Source organism: Leopardus geoffroyi, chromosome X, assembly GCF_018350155.1.
Source record: "Leopardus geoffroyi isolate Oge1 chromosome X, O.geoffroyi_Oge1_pat1.0, whole genome shotgun sequence".
Taxonomy (NCBI): domain Eukaryota; kingdom Metazoa; phylum Chordata; class Mammalia; order Carnivora; family Felidae; genus Leopardus; species Leopardus geoffroyi.
The window spans coordinates 72,543,225-72,566,839 of NC_059343.1; the positions used below are offsets into that span (position 1 = coordinate 72,543,225).

The 23,615-nt window shown below is 35.0% G+C and overlaps 1 protein-coding gene and 1 non-coding gene across 2 annotated transcripts in view; both read left to right on the forward strand.

The window, feature by feature from the left end:
- DACH2 (dachshund family transcription factor 2) overlaps nucleotides 1–23,615 on the forward strand; it is an 804,038-nt gene that overhangs the window by 330,406 nt on the left and 450,017 nt on the right. The gene's annotated exons all lie outside the window — the stretch shown is intronic.
- On the forward strand, nucleotides 15,023–15,133 carry LOC123595532. The gene has a single exon (XR_006711224.1). It is a non-coding gene; the product is annotated as a U6 spliceosomal RNA (small nuclear RNA).

Sequence of the window (23,615 nt, forward strand, 5' to 3'; positions counted from 1 at the left end):
ATGCTATTTCACTTAGAATATTGTGTTCAAATAGATTTAATGACCAGAAACTTTTTCATAATAGTCATGAATCACAAGAATAAAGTGAGCTTTTGAAAATATGTATCCAACTGAGAAGATTAAAGATCAGACAGAAAATGTGAATGTGATGATTGTCATAGGTAGTGTAGTGAGTGAAATGATAGAATTATTTAAATATATGAGTCTGAATGCCATACACAGAGTGACTCAGCAGCTCTGTTATAATATCATTACATTGCCACAGAATCATAACAAATATAATAAAAACAACATAATAGCAGGGTAATGAGAACAATACCAGCAGTCATTTGTATAGCCTCTTAAAATTTAAAGTTCTTAGTGGTTACATTATTTCCTCAAGATTAGTTGTATAATTTGTACCATTAAGTACACAGTGGTTGTTTTGAATTTTCACTAGGCATCTATTTGACTTATGCCTTTTAAACACCTCATGAAGTTAAACTTGTAAATAAACTGTTTATTATTCTCTTTTTGGTAAATATTTTTTTACAGTTTCTCTTTTGAGAGAGAGAGAGAGAGAGAGAGAGAGAGAGAGAGAGAGAGAGAGAAAGAGAAAGAGAAAGAGAAAGAGAAAGAGAAAGAGAAAGAGAAAGACAGAATTCCAATCAGGCTCCACCGTGTCAGTGCAGAGCCCAATGCGGGGCTTCATCCCACAACCCTGGGACCAAGTCTTGAGCCAAAATTAAGATTCAAACCCTCAACGGACTGAGTCATCCAGGTGCCCCTGTGATAAATCTTTTAAGGCGACATTGGGAAAACATGCAAAAGAATGAAACTGGATCATGTTCTTACACCATATACAAAAAATGAATTAAAAATTGGTTAAATACCTAAATATGAGACATGAAACTCTAAAAATCATAGAGGAGAACACAGGCAAGTAACTTTTTTGAGATTGGCCATAGCAACTTCTTTCTAGATATATATTCTGAGGCAAGAGAAACAAAATCAAAAATAAACCATCAGGACTTCATCAAAAGAAAAAGGTTCTGCACAGCAAAGGAAACAATTAACAAAACTAAAAGGCAACCTACACAATTGGAGAGGATATTTGCAAATGACATATTTGATGAAGGGCTATATCAAGAATATATAAGGAATAAATAAAATTCAACACCCAAAAAAGGAATAATCCAATTAATAATGGGCAGAAGACATGAATAGACAATTTATCCAAAAGGACATACAGATGGCCAACAGACATATGAAAAGATGCTCAACATGGCTCACCATCAGGGAAATACAAATCAAAACTATAATGAGATATCACATCACACCTGTCAAAATGCCTAAAATAAAAACACATAAAACAAAAGGTGTTCACAAGGATGTGGAGAAAGTGGGACCCTCTTGCACTGTTGGTGAAAATGAAAACTGGAACATTCAGTCTGGAAAACAGTATTAAGGTTCCCCCAAAAGTTAAAAACAGAACTATCATATGATTCAGCAATCACACTACTAGGTATTTACCCAAAAGATTAAAAATTACAAATTCAAAGGGACACATGCACCCTAGTATTTATAGCAGCATTATCTACAATTGCCAAACTGTGGAAACAGCCCAAATGTTCATCAACCAATGAATGGATAAATAAGAGGTATATATACACTGGAATATTACCATAAATAAGAATGAAGTCCTGCAAATTGCAACAACATAGATGGTACTAGAGAGTATAATGCTAAGCAAAAGATGTCAGCCAGAGTTAGACAAATACCATCTGATTTCACTCATATGTGGAATTTAGGAAATAAAATAAATGATCAAAGGAGAAAAAAAGAGAGAAAGAGTAAGACCAAGAAACTGACTCTTAATTGTAGAGAACAAAATGATGGTTACCAGAGTGGAGTTGGGGAGGGGGATGGGTTATAGATGTTGGGGATTAAGGAGTGTATATGTGATGAGTACAGGTTTATGTATGCAAGTGTTAAATTACTATATTTTACACCTGAAACTAATATAACACTTCATGTTAACTAACTGGAATTAAATAAAACTTTAAAATAAAGGCTTTGGGGGCGCCTGGGTGGCGCAGTCGGTTAAGTGTCCGACTTCAGCCAGGTCACGATCTCGCGGTCCGTGAGTTCGAGCCCCGCGTCAGGCTCTGGGCTGATGGCTCAGAGCCTGGAGCCTGTTTCCGATTCTGTGTCTCCCTCTCTCTCTGCCCCTCCCCCGTTCATGCTCTGTCTCTCTCTGTCCCAAAAATAAATACACGTTGAAAAAAAAAAAGATAAAGGCTTTGAATTAACAATGAATTTTCCATATTTAGTTTGAGTTTTTATGGTCTTGGTGAAAAAAATCATTTGTTTTTTTCTGTATTGTCAAATCCATAATAAACATTTCAAGGTCCAGAGAAAACTCATTTTTTTTAGTGTTTATTTTTGAGAGAGACAGAGTATGCGTGGGGAGGGGCAGAGAGAGAGGGAGACACATAATCCAAAGCATGCTCCAGGCTCTGAGCTGTCATCACAAAGCCTGATGCAGGGCTGGAACTCATGAACTGTGAGACCATGACCTGAGCCAAAATTAGGACACTCAACCAACTGAGCCACCCAGGTGCCCCCAGAGAAAACTCATTTTAACACAAAAGAAAATTTTTTGTTTTATGTGGATTGACAAGCATGCTCAAGATACACTGTTGGCTGCCACTGAAACATGCTCCATCAGGGAAGTCTACAAATTCCCCAAAGTAAGCTGAAATGTTAACATAGAATATCAGAATCTTGGGAAAGTTTGAGCAACAAGAAGTGAACAGGTTTTCTTTTTTCATTTTGTTTGTAGGTACAAAAAAGAATTCCGTGAGTGTTTACATCTTCTTATGACATTTTGCACTGCTACGGTTTTGAACAAGTTAAACTAGAATATTAAATAAAAACCACCAAATGAGCTTAGGGTTCTGTTTCCACTGGTACTGAGTGACAGTAATCCTCTCTGACAAAAGAGGGTTTCTTCCATTACTAAAAGCTGTTATGTAGTTCCCTCTGTAGCCTCTATAATATATAGTAATATACACTGAGAAAGATAAAAAGGACCAGAAAAAAGCAGACTGAGAGGAAATGTCATTCATGTGAAACTTGGAAGAACTCTTAGGTGTTCCAGATGTCCCACATAAATGTATGTTATTTCCATCTTTACTGAGATATAATTGACATATCACATGGTACAAGTTTAAGGTGTACAATGTGATGATTTAATACACAAAAGTATTGGGAAATGTTTACAACAATAAAGTTTTAGTTAACATATCCTTCACCTCACATAATTATAATTTTGTTTTTGTTATGGTGAGAGCATTAAAGCTTTATTCTCAGCATTTTCAAATGTATAATACAGTATTGTTAACAATAGTCACTATGAATCGTAATCATCTTATAACTGAAAGCTTGCACGTTTGACCAGCATTTCTCCATTTCTCCAATCCCTCAGCCCCTGGTAACCACCATTCTATTCTTTATTTCAATGAATTTGTTGTTTTTAAATTCCACATATAAGTGAGATCATACAGTATTTGTCTTTCTCTGACTTATTTCACTGAGAACATTCCAGGCAAATAACTTGATTATAGACATGTAAGTTGTCATTGTGTGACTTACATATAACAGTGTACATTGGAGACTCAAAACCTCATTTATAGAATGACAGATTTATAAATGGCTCAAAGACTTATCTATGAAGTTACTTTCATTAGAATTTTATTTTTAGATTAACAAAATTTTACACTTATATGGCTGGATGAGAGTTGTACCCTAATTAAAAGTTGTGCTTGTGTATTTTGAATTACATTATGAAAATGAAACTGTTAAGACTATAGGATACAATTATGTCATTGGAGAATTGTAGAACATCAATAAAATCATTCTTAGAAGAAGTATAGTGTTGTGAACTTTGGAACCAGACTGAGGAGACTCTAACCCTAGATTCCTCATTTGGTAGTTATGTGATCCTGGACACGTTGCTTAAACTGGGTGTCTTTTAGTTTCTTAATCTGTAAAACAAGGATGATGATAATAATAGTATCTACCCCTAAGGCTAACTTAAGAATTAAATGAGTTATTATTTGTAATGGCCTTAGGACAATGCCTGATATACAGGAAGAGTATATGTGTCAGTGAAATACATACATAAAATTGGTGGAAGAAATACTTTCATCCCTAATCCATGAGATTATAGGTTGCTATTTTCTTTAGTGGTGTCTAGAAAAACATTGCCTTTTTAGGCTCTCATAGGTAAATATGTAAACTCGCATATGGTATTGCGATTTCTGTGATAAATTTGCTGGGTGTTTCAGATTTATCCAGATTAATTTTAGCTTTCCTTTTCTACTTTCTTTTTTCATATACCTTCTGTATACCAGCTAGTGTGCTAGGCACTTAGAACTTTCACTAGAGCATGGGTCAAGAAAATAAAAGGAGATGAAACTCCATTTTTCAAGTTATTGGTACCTTTGACAGATGATTTGGCTGGAAGAACCATTATGCTGCAATTGTGGTAATAAATGCATGGTTTAAGTTCATTTTTTTTGGTCTTTTTTGAGGGGATTATGTAAATAGATTGTTAAACTGTTCTGTAAAATCAGGCTAAGAAATTAACCCTGCATTTAATTTTTCAATGGTGGCATATTATCACGTGTTTACTGTACTAAGAAAGAAGAACAGGGGTGCCTGGGTGGCTCAGTCGGTTAGGCATCCGACTTCAACAACTCAGGTTATGATCTCATCGTTTGTGGGTTTGAGCCCCGTGTTGGGCTCTTCCTCTCTCTCTGCCCCTCCCCCATTTACTCTCTCTCTCAAAAATAAATAAACTTAAAAAATTGTGCTTTTTCAGAACTTGAGGTGTTTTTTTCAATTATGATATCCTGATTGGTTACTGTATAATATTTTTTCAATCTCTCCAAGAAAAAAAAACTTATCTCGATGGTTCACTTATTCATCTTGATATGCATACTTAACTCTGTGACTCAAGTAAAAGTATAGAAACATATTTTATTATGCAAAATCATTTTGTAGTCTGAAAATACTGAAGTACAGCTGCAGAAATTTCTAAACTATCTATTTCATGTGTGACCAGTTTCCATTTTGTCTTTGTCATGTGTATCCATAGAAGTCCCTTCCTCCCACCACTGTTTTTTCCTGAATTCTCTTCAAATGGAATTTGGTGGAAAAAGTATCATTTGTCAGAGCTAAATTAAAGGAATGCCAAGTGAGTAAATGAGTTGTGACTCATAATCTGATGACGGGTTTAAATTTTGAAAAACATCTAAATTCTCAATTCTAGCCTCTGTTGTGGCAATTAATTTCCATAATTGTCAAGAATTTTCATCAACAAGGTTTTCAAATTGTGATTAAATATAAGATTATTTCAGAAATAATGAGCAACTTATACTGAAAATTTTTGTATTTCCCAGCTTGTATTAACTTGAAATTTTAAAATATTTTAAGTTTATTTATTTTGAGAGAGAGAGAGAGAGAGAGCACACGAGCAGGGGAGGAGCAAAAAGAAAGGGATAGAGACAATCTGAAGCAGGCTCCATCTGTGCTATCAGCATAGAGCCTGATGTGGGGCTTGAACCCATGAACTGTGAGATCTTGACCAGAGCCATGATCAAGAGTTGGATGCTTAACCGATTGAGCCACACAGGTGCCCCTAACTTGAACTTTTAAATTATATTCCTATTAGCAGAAACTTAAATCATAACATACTAAAACTTAAATTTGACCTGAATCAGAGCAAATGTGACTAACAAAAATTTTGATCCATTCAATATTAAGTTCTCAAAAACATGTGAAGTGTGACTTCAAAAAAATTTCCCAACTGCTTTTTATTGGGTTTGGATACATAAATAGGGGCTGCTTTGGATTAATTCTGAAAGGAAAATACAATTGCAGATTCATATTGTTTCTAAAGGCCTATGGACCCTGTAGCAGTGTATATAAATGGGTTTCCATTTAGTAAAATGTTAGTTTGCATACTCCATTTAGAGGAAACTGAGCCACCCAGGTGCCCCTGCATACTCATTCTTAAAGCAGCCTAGCCACCCTTTTTACAAATAAAATAAAGGATTAGTGATCCAAAGAAATGAAATCTCTGTCTCCACTAAATTTGTGGCATTTGCATTATGAATATTTTTATTCCATAATAATTTATGAGTATTGACTGATTTTAACTGAGTTTGATTTACTAGTAAATATATTCCAGAATACCTTAATATATCTTCTGTAATTGCCCTGAGGGAGATCTATAGTTCATTAATCAATAATTAATTTACAATGTATTATGAAATATGAGCTGTACTTTGAGTTATAGATTTCCCACTGGACAATACCATAATTCTAAAATTTCCATTGATGTACTATTAAAAATTAAGTTATGTTCATAAGAAAATTTTTATCAACTATCTTTTCAATTAAGGGTATAGTGGAACCCTTCAATTAGTGTTCACCTTTTTCTCAAAATCAGTTGACTCTTGTTTTCATCTTGTTCAAGACTAAATTCCTGTGGCAAAGTGGAACTGAGGCCAGTTGCATTGTCCTCTTCCTGAGTTTTTTTTTTTTTAATATTTAATATAGAAAGCATAAGTATGAATACAACACAAGTAGTTTTCTCCTTTGGTTCATTCATGTGATGGAGTACATTAATTGATTATCAAAAACTGAACCATACCTAGAATAAACCCCACCTGCTCTTGGTGTAAAATTCTTATTATACATTGTAAGTTTGATTTGCTAATATTTTGCTGAGGTATTATGAGAAGTTAGTCTGTAGTTTTCTGGTAATGTTTATACCACCTCTTTTTTATCCATTTATCAGTAGATGGACATTTGGACTCTCTCCATAGTTTGACTATTGTTGATAATGCTGCTATAAACATCCAGGTGCATGTGCTCCTTCGAAACATTATTTTTGTATCCTTTGAGTAAATATGTAGTAGTGCAATTGCTGGATCACAGGGTAGTTCTATTTTTAAATTTTTGAGGAATCTCCACACTGTTTCCCAGAATGGATTTACCAGTTTGCATTCCTACCAACAGTATAAGAGAGTTTCCCTTTCTCCACATCCTCGCCAACATCTGTTATTTTCTGTGTTGTTCATTTTAGCCATTCTGACAGGTGTGAAGTTGTATCTCATTGTGGTTTTGATTTGTATTTCCCTGATGATGAGTGACGTTGGGCATCTGTATGTTTTCTTTGAAAAAATGTCTATCCATGTATTTTGCCCATTTCTTTTATTTTTTCCAAATTTTAATTTAGATTCCACTTAGTTAACATATAGTGTAATATTGTTTTCAGGAGTAGAATTTAGTGATTCATCACTTACATATAACATTCAGTCCTCCACAAAACAAGTGCTCTCCTTAATACCCATCACCTATTTAGCCCTTCTGCAGCCCACCTCCCCTCCATCAACCCTCAGTTTGTTCTCTATAGTTGAGAGTCTCTTATGGCTTGCTTCTGTCTCTTTTTTTCCCCTCTTCCCTTATGTTTGCCTGATTTGTTTCTTAAATTCCACATATGAGTGAAATCATATGGTAGTTATCTTTGTCTGACTTATTTTGCTTAGCATAATACACCCTAGTTCCATCCACATTGTTACAAATAACAAGACTTCTTTCTTTTTGATGGCTGAGAAATATTCCATTGTGTGTGTGTGTTTATATATATATATATATATATATATATATATATATATATGCCACATCTTTACCCATTCATCAGTCAGGACATCTGGCCTTTTTCCATAACTTGGCTACTGTTGATAGTAGTGCACATGCCACTTTGAATCAGTATTTTTGTATTCTTTGGGTAAATACCTAGTAGTGCACTTGTTTGGTCATAGGGAAGTTATATTTTTAACTTTTTGAGGACCCTCCATAATGTTTTTCAAAGTAGTTGCACCAGTTTTCCTTCCCACCAACAGTGTAAGAGGTTCCCCATTCTCCCCATCCTCCCCAAAATCTGTTGTCTCCTGTGTTGTTAATTTTAGCCATTCTAACAGGTGTGAGGTGATATCTTATCCTTGTTTTGATATGTAATTCCCTGGTGAGGAGCGATGTTGAGCATCTCTTTGTGTGTCTGTTGGTCATCTACGTCTTCTTGCGAAAAATATATATTCATGTCTTCTGCCCAATTCTTGATTATTTGTTTTTGGGTATTCAGTTTGCTAAGTTCTTTATAGATTTTGGATACTAACCCTTTATCAGATATGTAATTTACAAATATCTTCTACCATTCCATAGGTTACCTTTTAGTTTTGTTGATTGTTTTCTTCACTGTGTAGAAATTTTTTATATTCATGAAGCTCAATAATTTATCTTTGCATTTGCTTCTCTTACCTCAGGAAACATGTCTAGTAAGAAATTGTTCAGACTGATGTCAAAGAGGTTGGTGCCTACGTTCTCTTCCAGATTCTGATGAATTCCTGTCTAATATCTATGTATTTCTTAAATTTTATATTAATTTTTGTGTATGGTTTAAGTGGTCCAGTTTCATTCTTTTGCATTTTGCTGTCCAAACACCATTTGTTGAAGAGACTATCTTTTTTCCATTGGATATTCTCTGCTTTGTCAAAGATTAGTTGACTGTATGGTTGTGGGTCCATTTCTGGATTTTTTATTCTGTTCCATCGATCTAAATGTCTGTTTTTGTGCCAGTACCATACTGTCTTTATTGTTTCACTTTTTAATATAGCTGGAAGTTCAGAATGGTAATACCTGCATCTTTTCTTTTATTTTTCAGGATTGCTTTGACCATTTGTTTTTTTTTTTTTTTTATTGATAAAACATTTTAGGATTGTTTGTTCTAGTTCTGTGAAAAATGCTGGTGGTATTTTCATATGGATTGCATTAAATGTGTAGATTGCTTTGGGTAGCAAATTTTATCCATATTTTAATCAATATTTTTTCTTCAAATCCATGAGTATGGAACATTTTTTCATTTCTTTTTGTTACCTTCAATTTCTTTCATTAGTGTTCTGTTGTTTTCAGAGAACAGATCTTTCACCTATTTGGTTAGAATTATTCCTAGTTATTGTATGGTTTTGGGGGTAGTTCTAAATGGTATGGATTCCTTGGTTTCTTTTTCTGCTGCTTCATTATTGGTGTATAGAAATGCAACAGATTTCTGTATGTTAATTTTGTATCCTCTGACTTGACTGAATTTGTGTTTCAGGTCTAGCAATTTTTTGGTGGAGTCTTTCAAGTTTTCTACATAGAGTATCACGTTGTCTGGGAATATTGAAAGTTTCACTTCTTCCTTGCCAATTGGGATGCCTTTTATTTCTTCTTGTTGTCTTATTGCTGAGGCTTCCAGTACTATGTTAAATAACTATAGTGAGAGTGGTCATCCCTGTCTTGCTCCTAAACAAAGAGGAAAACGTTTAGTTTTTCCCCACTGAGGATGATATTAGCTGTGGGTCTTTCTTATATGGCCTTTATGATGTTGAGGTATGTTCCATTTATCCATACTTTTTTGGATGTTGTATTTTGTTAAATGTGTTTTTTTTTTTACATTTACATGATAAGAATCATGTGGTTCTTATCCTTTTATTAATGTGGTGTTTTATGTTGATTGATTTGTCAATATTGAACCACCCTTGGAGCCTAGGAATAAATCTCACTTGATCCTGCTGAATGATTATTTTATTTTTTTTTAATTTATTATTTTTTTTTAATTTTTTTTTCAACGTTTATTTATTTTTGGGACAGAGAGAGACAGAGCATGAACGGGGGAGGGGCAGAGAGAGAGGGAGACACAGAATCGGAAACAGGCTCCAGGCTCTGAGCCATCAGCCCAGGGCCTGACGCGGGGCTCGAACTCACGGACCGCGAGATCGTGACCTGGCTGAAGTCGGACGCTTAACCGACTGCGCCACCCAGGTGCCCCTGAATGATTATTTTAATGTACTGTTGGATTTGATTTGCTAGTATCTCGTTAGAAATTTTGCATCCATGTTCATCAAGGATATTGGCCTGTAATGCTCCTTTTTAGTGTGGTTTGTCTATTTTTGGAATTAATGTAATGCTTTCCATGTAGAATGGGTTTGGGGGATTTCTGTCCATTTCTACTTTTTCAAATGGTTTGAGAAGAATGAGTATTAACACTTCTTTAAATGTTTGGTAGAATTCCCCTTCAAAGCCATCTGGCCCTGCACTTTTGTATTTTGGGAGATCTTTGACTACCAACTCAGTTTCTTTGCTGGTTACTGGTCTGTCAAATTTTCCATTTCTTCCTGTTTCATTTTTGGTAGTTTATATATTTCTAGGAATTTATCAATTTCTTCTAAATTGTGCGATTAGTTGGAATATAATTTTTATAATATTCTCTTATAATTTATTGTATTTTTCTGGTGTTGGTTATGATCTCTAACCACTCCTTCATGATTTTATTAATTTGGATCCTTCTTCTTTTCTTTTTGATAAGAGTGGCTAGGGGTTTATTAATTTTATAGTTCTTTCAAAGAAGCAATTCCTGGTTTATTTGATCTGTTCTAGTGTTTTTTTGTTTGTTTTTATATCATTTATTTCTGTTCTGCTTTTTATTATTTCCCTTCTTCTGCTGACTTTAGTCTTGATTTACTGTTCTTTTTCTAGCCCCTTTAAGTTTAAGGTTAGGTTGTGTATTTGAGATTTTTTTTTGCTTCTTGAGTTAGGCCTATATTGCCATATACATCCCTCTTATGACCGCTTTTTGTACATACCAAAGGTTTTGGACTGTTGTGCTTTCATTTTTATTTGTTTCTATGTATTTTTTTTATTTCTTCCTTAAATTCCTTGTTAACCCATTCATTCTTTAGAAGGATGTTCTTTAACTGCAATGTATTTGTTGTCTTTCCAATTATTTTTTTCTTGTGGTTTACCTCAACTTTTATAGTGTTTGTGGTTGGAAAATATGCATGCTCTGATCTTAATCTTTTTGTACTTGAGACCTGATTTGTGACCCAGTATGTGAGGCATTGTTGAGAATGTCCTATGTGTTCTTGAAAAGAATGTGTTTATTCTATTTTAGGATGAAATGTTCTGAATATTTCTGTTAGTCGATCCAGTCCAGTGAGTCATTCAAAGTCATTGTTTCCTTGTTGATTTTTTCATTAGGAGATCTGTCCATTGATTCAAGTGAGGTGTTCAAGTCCCCTACTATTATTGTATTATTATCAAAGAGTTAATTTGTTTTTTTTTTAATGTTTTATTTATTTTTGAGAGTGAGAGAGAGACAGAGTGTGAGTGGGGAGGAGCAGACAGAGGGGAACACAGAAGCTGAAGCAGGCTCCAGGCTCTGAGCTGTCAGCACAGAGCCCAATGTGGGGCTTGAACCCATGAACTGTGAGATCATGACCTGAGCTGAAGTCCGACATTTAACTGACGAACCACCCAGGCGCCATATACTTTGTTTGTTTTTAATTGTTTTATATATTTTGTTTCTTCCAAGTTGAGGGCATATGTATTTAAAATTGTTAGATCTTCTTGTTGGATAGACCCCTTTATTATGATGTCGTGCCCCTGTTCATCTCTTTTTAGTCTTTGGTTTAAAATCTAGCTTGTCTGATATAAGTACGGCTACTCTGGCTTTCTTTTGATATCTATTAGCATGGTAAATTGTTCTCCATCTCCTCACTGTTTATCTGCATGTGTCTTTAGGTCTAAAATAGGCCTCTTTTAGGCATCGTATAGATGGGTCTTGTATTTTTATCCATTCTGATACCTTATGTATTTTGATTGGAGCATAGTCCATTTACACTCAGTGATTATTGATATATATGAATGTAGTGCCCTTTTTTATCTGTAAAGTCATTGTTTCTGGAGGTTTTCTCTGTTTCTTTCTAATCTTTATTACTTTTTCTTTCTTTCCCACTGAAAGAGTCCCTTTAAATATTTCTTTCCAGGTTTAGTGGTCATGAACTCTTTTTTTTGTTTGTTTGTCCGAGAAACATGTTTTTTATTTTTTACTAATTTTTTTTAATGTTTATTTATTTTTGAGAGAGAGAGACAGAGACAGAGAGAGGCAGAGAGAGAGGGAGACACAGAATCCAAAGCAGACACCAGGCTCTGAGGTGTCAGCACAGAGCCCGATGCAGGTTTGAAATCATGAACTGTGAGATCATGACCTGAGCTGAAGTCAGTCGCTTAAGTGACTGAGCCACCCAGGCAGCCCTGTCTGAGAAATTCTTGATCTCTCCTTCTGTTATCAATATCAGTCTTACTGTATAAAGTATTCTTGGCTGCATATTTTTTCCCATTCTGCATATTGAATATATCATGCAATTCCTGGCCTGCCAAGTTTCTGTGAATAGGCCTGCTATTAAACTTATTTGTCTTCTCTTGTAAGTTAGGGATTTCTTTTCCCTTGCTGCTTTTAGAATTCTTTTCTGTTTTGCAAATTTTACTACAACATGTCTTGGTGTTGTCCTCCTTTTGTTGATTTTGATGGGAGCTATCTGTGCCTCCTTTATTTGGATATCTGTTTCCTTCCCCAAATTATGGAAGTTTTTAACTATTATTTCCCCAAATAAACCTTTGGCTCCTTTTCCCCTCTCTTCTTCTGGGACTCCTATGATATGAATGTTATTACCTTTAATGGGTCACTGCGTTTCCTATATATACATTTGTGATCTTATATTTTTCTTCCCCTCTTATTTCAGCTTCATTATTTCCCCTAATTTTATCTTCTATATCAATTATTAATTCCTCTGCTTACTGCATCCATGTGGTCATTATAATCAGTCCATTTTGCATCTCATTTATAGCATTTTTTTTCAACCTGACTACTTCTTAAGTCTTTTAAATCTGTGATAAGTGATTCCCTGGTGTCTTCTATGCTATTCTCAAACTTAGGTAGTATCCTTATGATTGTCACTTTAAATTCTAGATCAGACATATTACTTATATCTATTTCAATTACATCTCTGGCTGTGACCTATTCTTCTTTCTTTTCAGATGAATAACTCTATTTTTGAATTTTGTCTGGGTCTCTGTCTTCTTCTCTGTGTTAGGAATGCCTGTTACGGTTCATGTTCCTGAGAGTAATGGCTTTATTAAGAAGAAGTCATATACTATTCAGGGCCTGGAACTTCAGGAAGTGTTTCTGTTGTACACTTCTGCACTCTGCTGCTGTGTTTTAGCTGCTCTTTCCTTCAGGTCAGTCCTTTGCAGAGTTTCTCTTTGCCTGCATTGGGGAGTATATGGACTTTGTCCAGAGTGTGGTGAGTTTTAACTAGTTGTGCTCTGGTCTGCTTGTTAAAAGAAGCCATATCCTATTTCCACTAGAGTTGAAGATTTTCAGCACTCTATGGTCAGTAGACTTTGTTCATGTAGGTTTTTTTTTCCTGGTCTTTTGGAGGAGGAGCCTCCTCCTCTGGTTCTCAGTCACACTTTCTCTAGTAAAGAAGCACCTGCAGAACACAGGTTGATCAGGCTTGGTGTAAGCACCTGAGGCCTCCACTGTTGGTACTGTTTTGTTCCCTGAAGTTGCTCTGTGCTAATGGGTGGAGGAGAAAAATGGAACCTGCCATTTCCCTCATCCCCAGAGAGTGGAGTTTGCAGCCCCTGTTGTCTGGGAAGCCCTAGCAGAAAAGGAAATAATCTCCCCTTGTGTATCCCAAGTCTCTCAAATATTTTTCTGGCTGTCAAAACAGCTAGATAAATATCAAAACATTCTGAACAAAGAAGAAATCCTTCACCCTGTCTGTTTCTGGGCTATCTGCCTGCCTGACAGTGCAGGGAACCTGTATTTTATCTCAGGCAGGCCAGCTGAGCTTCAACACTCCCCGCTTTAGGGACCTGGCCTTGCACAGACTCAAGCAGGTCCTCTGGTGGGAGGGTCTTGCTGGGTTGGGACTGATGCAGGTTTGTCCAAGAAGGACAGTTGCACTGGCACACAGAGCCAGATAATTTAGAGCAAAGCACAGCAAAAAGCCAATGTCCAGGTTAGCTGCCCTCAGCAGGTGTCTCTGCCGCTATGCTAAGGAATGGGGCTGTGCAATGACACCCTCCATATCTTTTGTCCCCTGTGGGGCAATGCCATCTCTTCCAGATGCACTTCCAGAAGAGGTAAATGTCTCTCCTTGTGTGTCTCAGGGGATCCTCCTATCATGCAGTCCACTCCAGAGCCTCTGCACTCCTCCACAGGGGCACCACTGTGCCCACCAGACTCCACACCGACCATGGAATGGATTTCTAAAACTCTCGTTTTTGAGTTCCACTGGTTGTCAAAACTCATGATAATCAAACACTCTCATTTTCCTAGTCAATGGTTTTGGGGAAGGGTGTTTCTTATTTTATCTCCTGTGCACTGAGCTCTTTCTCTCTCCCTCTCTCCTCTCTACGACCAGGGCTCCCTCCCATCTGAAACACCCATAATCATTTTTCTCCCTCTAATCATATGTCCACACTTCTTACCTTCCACAGTGGAACCTCCCTCTGTTTCCAACCTCCCTCTGGTTGTGCAGTTCTGTCAGTCTTCAGATCAATTTCTTGGGTGTTCAGAATGATTTGGTACTTATCTAGCTGTGTTTGAGGGAGGAGGGCAAACATAGGGTCCTCCTCCTACTCCACCACTCCTCCTCCTTCAGCTGATTGTGTTTTTAAAGAATTGGTTCATTTCATAAAGGTTATCAATCTATGGGCATATGATTGTTTATAATATTTTATATTATCCTTTTAATATCCATGAAATCTGTAGTGATGTCCCTCTTTCATTTCTGATATTAGTAACATTTGTGTCTTCTCTATTTTTTTTTTTTTTTTTTTACTTTCTATGGTTAGAGTCTTAGTGTTTTTATAAAATTTTTCAAAAAATCAACTTTTGGTTGTGTTGATTTTTCTCTATTGATTTCCTGTTTTCAGTTTCATTGATTTCTATTTCTCTTATTATTATTTTTTGTTCTTACTTTAGATTAAATTTGCTCTTCTTTTTCTAGTCATAAAGTGATTTTCAGATTTTTATTGAAAATGGTTTCAGATTTTTATTGTTTTAAAATATAGACATTCCGTGCTTGCTTCAACAGCACATACAGTAAAATTGGAACAGAACAGAGATTAGCAAGCATGGTCGCTGCACAAAGATGATATGTAAAATATATGGATTCAGTGCTCTAAATTTCCCTTTTAGTACTGCATTCACTGGATCCCTCAACGTTTGATGAGTTGTATTTTCATTTTCATTTAGTTTGAAATATTTAAAAAATATTTAAAATTTTTCTTAGTTCTTTTTTGACACATGTATTTTTAAATCTTCAAGTATTTTGGGATTTTTCAGCTATCTTTCTGTTTAGTTCTCCTTTAAATCCATTATGATATGACAGCTGACATTATACAATTTCTCTTTTTCTAAATTTGTTGAGGTGTATGTTATGGCCCTGAATCTGGTCTCTTTTAGTGAATGTTACATGTGAGCTTGAGAAAAATGTGTATTCTGCTGTTGTTTGTTGAAGTAGTCTATACATATCAATTATATGCAGTTGATTGATGATGCTACTGAATTCAACTATGTCCTTACTGATTTCTGCCTGCTGGATCTTTTGAAATCTATGACTATAATAGTGGATTCATTTATTTTTCCTTACAGTTCTATCAGCTTTTGCCTTACATATTTTGATGCTGTGTTGTTTGAAGCATATGCATTAAGGATTGTTGTGTCTTCTTGGATAATTGACCCTTTTATCATTATGTAATGAGTCTCTTTAACCCTAATAATTTTCCTTGCTCTGAAGTCTGCCCTGTCTGAAGTTAATATAGCTAATCCAGCTTTCTATTAGTGTTAGCATGGTATATAATTCTCCATCCATTTATTTTTAACCTACATGTGTCTTTATATTTAAAATGGCTTGTTTGTATACAATATATAGTTGGATCCACTCTGACAATATCTGTCATTTTATTGGTATATTTTAGGCCATTGACATTAAAAATAATAATTTATATAGATGGATTAATATTTACCATATTCATTACTGTTTTCTGTTTTTGTCCTTATTATTTGTTTCTATTTTTGTCTTCTACCCTTCTTCTACCTTCTCTGGTTTTAATTAAACATTTTATATCATTCCATTTTCTCTTCTTTCTTAGCATATTAATTATGCTTTCTCTTTTTTTTTTTTTTACTTTTTTAGTGGTTGTCCTTGTGTATGCAATATACATTTTAAACAAACCCAAGTCTACCTTCAAATAGCATTATACTACTTCCCAAGTAGAGCGACTACCTTATAATAGCAAAATATTTCTAATTCCTCCCTCCTGTACCTTGTATCATTGCTATCATTCATTTCACTTATACATAAGCTATAATCATTGACTACATTATTATTATTTTGAACAAACTATCATCTGTTAGATAAATTAGGAATAAGAAATGTTAATATTTTTATTTTACCTTCACTTATTCCTTTTCTAATGTTAATGTTATCTCTATGTAGATGGAATTTTTGACCTATTTCTCTTTCCTTCTCTGTGAATAACTTATTTTGACATTTTTTCTTCAAGGCAGATCTGGTGGAACCAAATTCTCTCAATTTTTTTTCAGCTGAGAAAGTGTAGTTACTCTTCAATTTTAAAGGATAATTTTACAGAAAATAGAATTATACGTTGGTGTTTTTTTTTTCTCTCAACACACTCTCTTCTTGCTTGCATAATTTCTGAGAAGTGAAATTTTGCTCTAAACTTTGCTTTTCTATAGGGAAGGCATTTTGTAACCCGACTACTATGAAGATTTTTTAATTTATCTTTAAGTTTCTGCAGTTTGAATATGATATAGCTAGGTGTACTTAAATGTAGTTATAATACTGATGTATTTTGCTTCCCTACACTTATGGAATAGAATCTGATGGTGAGGGCTTAAAACTTGTCTAAATAATTTAGTTAGAATGCAACCTTAAGCTGATGGCAAAATTATGGGAGAATGGGATGAACGAGTCATCTTAACAGCCTATGGTACTCAAAGATTTCTCACTCAGCAAGACAGATAGCAGTTCTTTGAGTAACAACAATGGTAGGAGCCAGAGTACTACGTGGCCTGTTATCTAAGCCAGAGGGAGAGAAAGGATCATGAAGCCTGGACTTTTATAGGATTAACTGTATTTATGACTGGTTGAGAGGAGCTAGGCATTCAGGGGCATTCACATGCAAGAATCTCATCAATCCATTTAACTTATATGGTTGTGTAAATTTGAATGTAACTTGTACCTAAATACAACCTATGAAATTCAAGGTTATTAATTTATTAATTAACAATTTCTATTGATAAAATTTGCTAGATTTTGTTCTAGGACAGAAATGCAATAAAGAACAAAACAAAATGACACCTTCATTATAATTGAGGAAGACAGATTATAAAAAAATAAACAAGTAAATTACAAGTCATATGAAATAAGTGCTATGAGAAAAATAAAGCAGAGAAAACAAAATGAAAATGACTTTGGGATGTTCTTTCAATTAGGATTGTAAAGAAAGGATTTTCTGATAAGGTGACATTTGAGCCTGAATAAAATGAGTGAGCATGCACCCTACATATTGGGCAGGAATGTTTTAGGCAGAGAGAGCAGAAGGTGCAAAGGTTCTGAAGCTAACATTTCAAGGCCTATTCTGGTGAGAGAAGGATGAAACTATTCTGTCCATTGGTATTTGATTGGGGGATGGCTGATCAAAGTGGATTGTCCTTGGGAATACTTACCAATACATTTATGAAATATGAAATACAACACAATTGTTGAGCTTGAATAAACACCTCTCTTCATTTAGTAGCTATATCTTAGTCAATTGTTCCAACAAATTACATGATAGGCAAATTTTACTTTTAAACCCTCTTTCTTATGCATCTCTTTTAACATCAGAGTCTAAGTTTATAATTGAACCATCCAATCTCCTCCTCTTACTTTTAAAGATGTTTTCTAGTTTATGTTCTTTTTGTACCATATTTTACATAAATAAATTTTCACAAAAAAGTTAAACATTGGGAAAATCTCCAAGTCAAAAATGATTCTTTAATTTGGCATTCATGATACAAATTGTAGGTCTTCATATATGTATATATAAAAATACACTTATGTGTTTAATATATTTTAATTTTAATTTAATTTAATTTAATTTAATTTAATTTTATTTTATTTATTTTTTTAATTTTATTTTTTAAAATTTACATCCAAGTTAATTAGCATATAGTGCAACAATGATTTCAGGAGTAGATTCCATAGTGCCCCTTACCCATTTAGCCCATCCCCCCCCCCCACAACCACTCCCGTAACCCTCAGTTTGTTCTTCATATTTATGAGTCTCTTCTGTTTTGTCCCCCTCCCTGTTTTTATATTATTTTGTTTCCCTTCCCTTATGTTCATCTGTTTTGTCTCTTAAAGTCCTCATATGAGTGAAGTCATAAGATTTTTGTCTTTCTCTGAATGACTAATTTCACTTAACATAATACCCTCCACTTCCATCCACATAGTTGCAGTGGCAACATTTCATCCTTTTTGATTGCCGAGTATTACTCATATACACATACATATATATGTATATGTACATATGTACATATGTACATGTATATGTATATGTATATATATGTATGTGTATATATATATATATATATATATATATATATATATCACATCTTCTTTATCCATTCATCAGTTGATGGACATTGGGGCTCTTTCCATACTTTGGCTATTGTTGGTAGTGCAGCTATAAACACAGGGGTGCATGTGTCCTTTCAAAACAGCACACCTGTATCCCGCAGATAAATGCCTAGTAGTGCAATTCCTGGGTCATAGGGTAGTTCTATTTTTAGTTTTTTGAGGAACCTCCATACTTTTTTCCAGAGTGGCTGCACCAGTTTGCATTCCCACCAACAATGCAAAAGAGATCCTCTTTCTCCCCATCCTCGCCAACATCTGTAGTTGCCTGAGTTGTTACTGTTAGCCATTCTGACAGGTGTAAGGTGGCATCTCAGTGTGGTTTTGTTTTGTATTTCCCTGATGATGAGTGATGTTGAGTATTTTTTCACGTGTTTGTTGGCCATCTGGATGTCTTCTTTGGAGAAGTGTCTATTCATGTCTTTTGCCCATGTCTTCACTGGATTATTCGTTTTTAGGTGTTGAGTTTGATAAGTTCTTTATAGAATTGGGATACTAACCCTTTATCTGATCTGTCATTTGCAAATATCTTCTCCCATTCTGTCAGTTGCCTTTTAGTTTTGCTGATTGTTTCCTTCGATGTGCAGAAGCTTTTTATTTTGATGAGGTCCTAGTAGTTCATTTTTGCTTTTGTTTCCCTTGCCTCTGGAGATGTGTTGAGTGAGAAGTTGCTGTGGCCAAGATCAAAGAGGTTTTTGCCTGCTTTCTGCTCGAGGATTTTGATGGCTTCCTGTATTACACTGAGGTCTTTCATACATTTTGAGTTTATTTTTTATGGATGGTGTAAGAAAGTGGTCGAGGTTCATTCTTCTGCATGTCGCTGTCCAGTTTTCCCAGCACCACTTGCTGAAGAGACTGTTTTTATTCCATTGGTTATTCTTTCCTGCTTTGTCCAAGATTAGTTGGCCATACGTTTGTGGGTCCATTTCTGGGTTCTCTATTCTGTTCCATTGATCTGAGTGTTCTTGTGCCACTACCATACTGTCTTCATGATGACAGCTTTGTAGTATAGCTTGAAGGCTGCGATTGTGATGCCTCCTGCTTTGGTTTTCTTTTTCAAGATCACTTTGGCTACTCGGGGTCTTTTCTGGTTCCATACAAATTTTAGGATTATTTGTTCTAGCTCTGTGAAGAATGCTGGGGTTATTTTGATAGGGATTGCATTGAATATGTATATTGCTTTGGGTAGTATCAACATTTTAACAATATTTGTTCTTCCTATCCAGCAGCATGGAATCTTTTTCCACTTTTTGTGTCTTCTTCAATTCCTTTCATAAGTTTTCTATACTTTTCAGTGTATAGATTTTTCATCTATTTGGTTAGATTTATTCCTAGGTATTTTATGTTTTTTTTGTGGAGCTGTAAATGGGGTCAATTCCTTGATTTCTCTTTCTGTCGCTTCATTGTTGGTGTAAAGGAATGCAACCGATTTCTGTGCATTGATTTTAAATCCTGCAACTTTGCTGAATTCATGAATCAATTCTAGCAGTTTTTTGTTGGAATCTTTGGGGTTTTCCATATACAGTATCATGTCATCTGTGAAGAGTGAAAGTTTGACCTCCTCCTGGCTGATTTGGATGCCTTTTATTTCTTTGTGTTGTGTGATTGCAGAGGCTAAGACTTCCAATAGTATGTTAAATAACAGTGGCAAGAGTGGATATCCCTGTCTTGTTCCTGACCTGAGGGGGAAAGCTCTCAGTTTTTCCCCACTGAGGATGATATTAGTGTTGGGTTGTATGTATATGGCTTTTATGATCTCGAGGTATGCTTCTTCTATCCCTACTTTCTTGAGGGTTTTTATTAAGAAAAAGATGCTGTATTTTGTCAAATGCTTTTTCTGCATCTATTGAGAGGATCATATAGTTCTTGTCCTTTCTTTAATGATGTGATGAATCATGTTAATTGTTTTGTGGATATTGTACCAACTCTGCATCCCAGGTATAAATCCCACTTGCTTGTGGTGAATAATTTTTTTAATGTATTGTTGGATCTGGTTGGCTAATACCTTGTTGAGAATTTTTGCATCCATGTTCATCAGGGAAGTTGGTCTATAGTTCTCTTTTTTAGTGGGGTCTCTGTCTGGTTTTGGAATCAAGATAATGCTGGCTTCATAGAAAGAGTTTGGATGTTTTCCTTCCATTTCTATTTTTTGGAACAGCTTCAAGGTAATAGGTGTTAATTCTTCCTTAAATGTTTGGTAGAATTTCCCTGGAAAGCCATCTGGCCCTGGACTCTTGTATTTTGGCAGATTTTTGACTACTAATTTGATTTCCTTACTGGTTATGGGTCTGTTCCAATTTTCTATTTCTTCCTGTTTTAGTTTTGATTTCATTCTTGACTTTTCATTCTTGATTTTCTTTATTCGGGTCCTTTCCTTTTCCTTCTTGATCAAACTGGCTAGTGGTTTATCAATTTTGTTAATTTTTTTCAAGGAACCAGCTTCTGGTTTCATTGATGTGTTCTACTGTTTTTGTTTGTTTGTCTGTTTATTTTTATAGCATCAATTTCTGCTCTAATCTTTGTTATTTCCTGTCTTCCGCTGGTTTGGGGTTTTATTTGCTGTTCTTTTCTAGCTCCTTACGGCGTAAGGTTGGGTTGGGTATCTAAGATCTTTCTTTCTTCTTTAGGAAGGCCTGGATTGCTATATACTTCCCTCCCATGACCACCTTTGCTGCATCCCAGAAGTTTTGGGTTGTGGTGTTATCATTTTCATTGACTTCCATATACTTTCTAATTTCTTATTTAACTGCTTGGTTAGCCCATTCATTCTTTAGTAGGATGTTCTTCAGTCTCCAAGTATTTGTTACTTTTCCAAATTTTTTCTTGTGGTTGATTACGAGTTTCATAGGATTGTGGTCTGAAAATATGCACGGTATGATCTCGATCTTTTTGTACTTACTTAGGGCTGACTTGTGTCCCAGTGTATGGTCTATTCTGGAGAATGTTCCAGGTGCACTGGAGAAGAATGTATATTCTGCTACTTTAGGATGAAATGTTCTGAATATATCTGTTAAGTCCATCTGGTCCAGTGTGTCATTCAAAGCCATTGTTTCCTTGTTGATTTTTTGATTAGATGGTCTGATCATTTCTGTGAGTGAGGTGTTGACGTCTCCTACTATTATAGTATTACTATCGACGAGTTCCTTTATGTGTGTGATTAATTGATTTATATATTCGGGTGGTGCCACATTTGGTGCATAAATGTTTACAATTGTTAGGTCTTCTTGGTGGATAGACCCCTTGATTATGATATAATGCCCTTCTGCATCTCTTGATACAGTCTTTATTTTAAAGTCTAGATGGTCTGATATAAGTATGGCTACTCCAGCCTTCTTTTGTTGACCATTAACATGATAGATGGTTCTCCATCCCCTTTTTTCAATCTGAAGGTGTCTTTAGGTCTAAAGTGGGTCTCTTGTAAACAGCATATAGATGGATTTTGTTCTCTTATCCATTCTGTTACGCTATGTCTTTTGATTGGAACATTGAGTCCATGGAAGCTTTGAGTGAGTACTGAAAGATATGAATTTATTGCCATTATGATGCTTGTAGAGATGGAGTTTCTTATGGTGTTCTCTGGTCCTTTCTAATCTTTGTTGCTTTTGGTGTTTATTTGTATATATATATATATATATATATATATATATATATATATATATTCATTGTTTCTCCCCTCAGAGAGTCCACCTTAAAATTTCTTTCAGGAATAGTTTAGTGGTCACAAACTGCTTTAATTTTTGTTTGTCTGGGAAACTTTTTATCTCCCCTTCTCTTTTGAATGACAGCCTTGCTGGATAAAGAATTCTTGGCTGCATATTTTTCTGATTCAGGACACTGAATGTATACTGCCACTCCTTTCTGGACTGCCAAGTTTCTGTGGATAGGTCTGCTGCAAACCTGATCTGTCTTCCCTTGTAGGTTAGGGACTTTTTTCCCTTGCTGCTTTCATGATTCTCTCCTTGCCTGAGTATTTTGTGAATTTGATTATGATATGCCTTATTGATGGTCGGTTTTTGTTGAATCTAATGGGAGTTCTCTGTGCTTCCTGGACTTTGCTGTCTGTGTCTTTCCCCAGATTAGGAATGTTTTCCGCTATGATTTGCTCACATACCCTTTCTACCTCTATTTCTCTTTCTTCCTTTTCTGGGATCCCTATTATTCTGATGTTGTTCCTTTTTAATGAGTCACTGATTTCTCTAATTTTTAAATTGTGCTCTTTTGCCCTGATCTCCCTCTTTTTTTCTGTTTCATTATTCTCTGTAAGTTTTCCTCTATATCACTGATTGTTCTGCTTCATCCGTCCTTGCCGCTGTTGCAACCATCCATGATTACAGCTTAGTTATAGCATTTTTAATGTCATTCTGGCTATTTTTTACTTCTTTTATCTCTGCAGAAAGGGATTCTAATCTAATTTAGACTCCAGCTAGTATTCTTATTATTGTGATTCTAAATTCTGGTTCAGACATCTTGCTTTATTCACTGTTAGTTAAATCTCTGGCTGTCGTCTATTTGTGCTCTTTCTTTTGGGGTGAATTCCTTCATTTTCTCATTTTGAAGGGAGAAAAGTAATTAATGAGGTAGAAAAATTGAAATTAAAGAAATTTTAAAAAGTATCAAAATTAAAAATTAAACACACACACACACAAATCAAATAGATGATGCTGGATCCTCGGTGTGTTTTGGTCTGGGTGTTGAAAGTAGTTTGACAGGTAAGAGAAAAAAAGGTGGGTGGAAGAAAAAAAAGGAAATCATTTGACAATTTGAAAAAATGAATACATTGAAGTAAATTAAAATGAGATGATGGGGGTAAAATAGAATTTGAAAAAATATACACAAAGTAAAGAATATAGTAGACAAAATTAAGAAAAATATTTTTAAGAAAAATTAAAAATAAATATGAACTTTTTCTCTTTCTGTATTTAAGAAAAAAGAAAAGAAATGAAAAAGAGAAAAAAGGTTTTAATA